Source organism: Oncorhynchus masou, chromosome 13, assembly GCF_036934945.1.
Source record: "Oncorhynchus masou masou isolate Uvic2021 chromosome 13, UVic_Omas_1.1, whole genome shotgun sequence".
Lineage (NCBI taxonomy): Eukaryota > Metazoa > Chordata > Actinopteri > Salmoniformes > Salmonidae > Oncorhynchus > Oncorhynchus masou.
In genome coordinates this window covers 84,812,624-84,818,623 of record NC_088224.1, presented here as the reverse complement: position 1 = coordinate 84,818,623, position 6,000 = coordinate 84,812,624, and positions in this window count along the sequence as shown.

Here is a 6,000-nt window from a genome sequence, read left to right as displayed (position 1 = left end):
TTGCCCCAATCCCATTATCTTCCTCTCTTTGTCTGCCCCAATCCCATTCTCTTCCTCTCTTTGTCTGCCCCAATCCCATTCTCTTCCTCTCTTTCTCTGCCCCAATCCCATTCTCTTCCTCTCTTTGTCTGCCCCAATCCCATTCTCTTCCTCTCTTTCTCTGCCCCCAATCCCATTCTCTTCCTCTCTTTCTCTGCCCCAATCCCCTTCTCTCTTTCTGTCTCTCTTTCTCTGCCCCAATCCCCTTCTCTCTTTCTGTCTCTCTTTCTCTGCCCTCTATCCGTCTTTGTCTCAATCTGATGTATGAAGACCACAATGGAAATAAGCCTCCATTTATTGTTTTTTTTCCTCAAATTTATTTGATCCTTTAACAAGGCAAGTCAGTTAAGAACAAATTCTTATTTACAATGACGGCCTACCCCGGCCACAACCTAACCCGGACGATGCTGGTCCAATTGTGCGCCGCCCTATGGGACTCCCAATCATGGCCGGTTGTGATACAACCTGGAATCGAGCCAGGGTTTGTAGTGACGCCTCTCGCACTGAGATGTGGTGCCTTCGACCGCTGCGCCACTCGGGGGCCCACAATGTGTATGTGCAGTATAATGTATGAGAGTCAAGGCTGTTGCGGCCATGAAATTTTGTCAGCCGGTGATTATCAAGAAAATCACTGTCGGTCTCATGGTAATTGACCATTAATTAACATAAACACTTTTAGCATCTACTGTCTTCAAAAAGACTATAAATATCCACAAATATCCACAATAAATCCATTATTTATTTTAGGCACGTTTAAAGAAGCATGATATGAACAAAATGTGGTCTATTTCAGAAGAACAGAATAGCATACTCTGAGTTGTCCTTATGTTACATCCTGATCTGGCTATGCCATATGGCTGTAGGCTACACTAGTTCACTTAGCAGACAAGATTTGCTTAGAATACCGTTGCATTATTTAATATTATTTTATAGTATGAAGAATACAATAATACTTTTTAGTGGAGTCCCATCACTTTCTCTCACAATTTCATAGTCTACAGAAATGTTGCGCAACATGAGCTCATGGGCTCGAATTAGAATTTCGATTACATTTGCATTGATGTCAGAGTGATTAGAGGTACAATAGAGTATTGAGTACTAGGCAGTTAGCAAGTTTGGTAGGCTACTAATGATCAGCAGCATCAGAGCTTGGAGAAGCCTAATTACCGTGACTAAATGGTCATGTGGAATTTAACTGCCTTCATGACCACCGGTGTGGCATTAATACGGTCACCGTAACTGCCCTAGTCAAGGGTCTCTGAGGACGATCTGCTTCTACAGTACACACTCACACTATCCCTCCATCCCCTAAGTGACAAGGCACTTGTGTGTGTGTCTCGGAGTCAAATCAAATTGTATTTTTTTTAACCTTTATTTAACTTGGCAAGTCAGTTAAGAACAAATTCTTATTTTCAATGACAGCCTAGAAACAGTGGGCTAACTGCCTGTTCAAATTTGTACCTTGTCAGCTCGGGGGTTTGAACTCGCAACCTTCCGGTTACTAGTCCAACGCTCTAACCACTAGGCTACCCTGCCGACCCATCACATACACATGTTTAGCAGATGTTATTGTGGGTGTGCTTCTAGTTCTGACATTGCAGTAATATCTAACAAGTAAAAAATTTTTTAGCAACATATACCCAATACACACACATCTAAGTAAGGAATGGAATTAAGAATGTATAAATATATGGATAAGCAATATCAGAGCAGCATAGACTAAGATACAGTAAAATAGTATAGAATACAGTATATACATATGAGATGAGTAATGCAGGATATGTTAACATTATTAAAATGGCATTATTATAGTGACTAGTGTTAAAATTATTATAATAGTCAATGATTTCAAGTCTGTATGTAGGCAGCAGCCTCTCTGAGTTAGTGATGGCTGTTTAACAGTCTGATGGCCTTCATATAGAAGCGTTTTTTCAGTCTCTTGGTCCCATTTTTGATGCACCTGTACTGACCTCGCCTTCTGGATAATAGCAGGGTAAACAAGCAGTGGATTGGGTGGTTGTTGTCCTTGATGATCTTTTTAGCCTTCCTGTGACATCGGGTGGTGTAGGTGTCCTGGAGGGCAGGCTGTTTTCCCCCTGGTGAGTGTATGTGTGTTCAGAAGGCTCGATGGCAGCCTGCTGACTGAAGAACAGGAATTAGAGGATGATATCAGACCACTCTGTTTATCCTGCGCTGAAATACTTCTAAAGTAGACACACACACACACACACACACACACACACACACACACACACACACACACACACACACACACACACACAGAGAGAGAGATGAGGGAGTGGTTCTCCACCTTTCTCACCACCCCCTTGCTTAATTTGGGTCAGTCACAGTGGTCACATCTACTCCCTCTCTCCAGCGCTCGTAACTGTTTTACGAACCACTGGTCCTTACTACCATCGTTACGCGCACCTGGCACTATCGTTACGCGCACCTGGCACTATCGTTACGCGCACCTGGCACTATCGTTACGCGCACCTGGCACTATCGTTACGCGCACCTGGCACTATCGTTACGCACCTCATTATGAGACACACCTGGACTCCATCACTTCACTGATTACCTCGCCTATATCTGTCACTCCCCTAGTTTCATTCCCCAGGCAGTATTGGTTGTGTTTCATGTCTGGACTCGACTCTTGGTTTGTATCGGTCCTTGTTTTATTGTATTATTAAACTCACCAGCTGCTTCTCGACTCCCGGCGTCTTCATTACAGGTCAGGTATTCTGCCACTGTGTACTCTCTGTTTAGGGTAAAATAGCATTCTAGTTTGCTCTTTAAAAAAATGTTTTATTATTTCCAATGTGTCATAATTATTTTAGTTTTCTCATGATTTGGTTGGGTCTAATTGTGTTGTTGTCCTGGGGCTCTGTGGGGTGTGTTTGTGAACAGAGCCCCAGGACCAGCTTGCTTAGGGGACTCTTCTCCAGGTTCATCTCTCTGTAGGTGATGGATTTGTTATGGAAGGTTTGGGAATTGCTTCCTTTTAGGTTGTAGAATTGAAGGACTCTTTTTCTGGATGTTGATAGTAGCTATGCAATAGTGTTATGTTGTACAGATGGTATATTTTTCCAGGGTCTCAATTTGGTGTTTAAAAAAATAAATAAAAAAATCTGAGTGAACCCCAGACCTCACAACCATAGCTGGCAATGGGTTCTATAACTGATAATGTCAAAACATTTTTTAACCTTTATTTAACTAGGCAAGTCAGTTAAGAACAAATTCTTATTTTTAATGACTGCCTAGGAACAGTGGGTTAACTGCCTGTTCACCTTGTCCGCCTCTTGGATTTGAACTTGCAACCTTCTGGTTACTAGTCCAACGCTCTAACTACTAGGCTACTCTGCCGCCCCAACTGAATTAGGGTGTGCAGGGTGACTGGTCTGCTGTACTGTAATTTAGTAAAGCCAACTTGACATTTGCTCAGTACATTGCTTTCACTGAAGCAATGTAGGTGTCTGTTGTTAATGATAATGCAAAGGATTCTCGCTCTCTCGGCATATAATCATTTAACACAACTGAAACCATTATTCTAAAAGCCACCATGTGTCTGGGTCCACGAATGTCCCCAGGCTGTCACAGGGCCCGTGGACTTGGGGGTATGACAGTCTGCTGTGTGTTTGTGGAATGTACTGTTCTCCTTCTCTCAAAATACACCACACAGAACAGACATTACAGAAACAGGAGATAATTGGCATAGAAATAGCTTTCTCCTCAGCTTGACACACTGTCACATTGGCGGGAGAGAGGGCTGCTAGGTGGGTGCGTGAAAAGACAGGAGTACGCTTAACGTCGAACGTTACGAGGTGTGTGTGTGTGTACGAGAGGAAGAGGAAGTAGGAGTGGTGCTGAGGGGAAATCTGAGCCCAATCTCAACCTTACATTCTCAGATAAAAGGTGCTCTCTAGAACTTTTAAAAGGCTTCTTTGACTGTCCCCAAAGGTTAACACTTGAAGAACCCTTTTTGGTTCCAGCTAGAATCCTTTGGGGTTCCATGTAAAACCCATTCCAGAGTTCTACATGGAACCAAAAAGGGTTCTCCTGAGGAAAGCTGAAGAACCCTTTTTTCCGAAGAGTGTCTCTTCAACTAAGTCTTTATCAGAATATGTATTTCTATTCATTCTGCTTCATACAGAACATAGCTGTTTTCTTCCTGCGCTACATAGCTGTTTTCTTCCTGCGCTACATAGCTGTTTTCTTCCTGCGCTACATAGCTGTTTTCTTCCTGAGCTACATAGCTGTTTTCTTCCTGAGCTACATAGCTGTTTTCTTCCTGCGCTACATAGCTGTTTTCTTCCTGCGCTACACAGCTGTTTTCTTCCTGCGCTACATAGCTGTTTTCTTCCTGCGCTACATAGCTGTTTTCTTCCTGCGCTACATAGCTGTTTTCTTCCTGAGCTACATAGCTGTTTTCTTCCTGCGCTACACAGCTGTTTTCTTCCTGCGCTACACAGCTGTTTTCTTCCTGCGCTACATAGCTGTTTTCTTCCTGCGCTACATAGCTGTTTTCTTCCTGCGCTACATAGCTGTTTTCTTCCTGCGCTACACAGCTGTTTTCTTCCTGCGCTACATAGCTGTTTTCTTCCTGCGCTACATAGCTGTTTTCTTCCTGCGCTACATAGCTGTTTTCTTCCTGCGCTACATAGCTGTTTTCTTCCTGCGCTACATAGCTGTTTTCTTCCTGCGCTACATAGCTGTTTTCTTCCTGCGCTACATAGCTGGACAGACATTGTTACAATCTGTACTACAGTAGATCTTTAACATATTTACACTCACAAAAGAATAGTCATTTCAAAAGTCATGTCAACAGTGTTGTAACAATATTTTTTTATTTTATCAGGTAAGTTAGAGAACACATTCTCATCTACAGCAACGACCTGGGGAATAGTTACAGGGGAGAGGAGGGGGATCAATGAGCCAATTGTAAACTGGGGATTATTAGGTGATGGTTTGAGGGCCGGATTGGGCATTTAGCCAGGACAGCAGGGTTAACACCCCTACTCGTACAATAAGTACCATGGGATCTTTAATGACCTCAGAGAGTCAGGACACCAGGGTTAACACCCCTACTCTTACAATAAGTACCATGGGATCTTTAATGACCTGAGTCAGGACAGCAGGGTTAACACCCCTACTCTTACAATAAGTACCATGGGATCTTTAATGACCTGAGTCAGGACACCGGGGTTAATACCCCTACTCTTACAATAAGTACCATGGGATATTTAATGACCTGGGTCAGGACACCAGGGTTAACACCCCTACTCTTACAATAAGTACCATGGGATCTTTAATGACCTCAGAGAATCAGGACACCGGGGTTAACACCCCTACTCTTACAATAAGTACCATGGGATCTTTAATGACCTGGGTCAGGACACCAGGGTTAACACCCCTACTCTTACAATAAGTACCATGGGATCTTTAATGACCTCAGAGAATCACCCCTACTGGTACCATGGGATCTTTAATGACCTCAGAGAATCAGGACACCGGGGTTAACACCCCTACTCTTACAATAAGTACCATGGGATCTTTAATGACCTCAGAGAGTCAGGACAGCAGGGTTAACACCCCTACTCTTACAATAAGTACCATGGGATCTTTAATGACCTCAGAGAGTCAGGACACCAGGGTTAACACCCCTACTCTTACAATAAGTACCATGGGATCTTTAATGACCTCAGAGAGTCAGGACACCAACACCCCTACTCTTACAATAAGTACCATGGGATCTTTAATGACCTGAGTCAGGACACCAGGGTTTACACCCCTACTCTTACAATAAGTACCATGGGATCTTTAATGACCTCAGAGAGTCAGGACACCCGTTTAACGTCCCATCCGAAAGATGGCACCCTACACAGGGCAGTGTCCCCAATCACTGCCCCGGGGCATTGGGAGATGTTTTTAGACCAGAGGAAAGAGTGCCTCCAACACCAC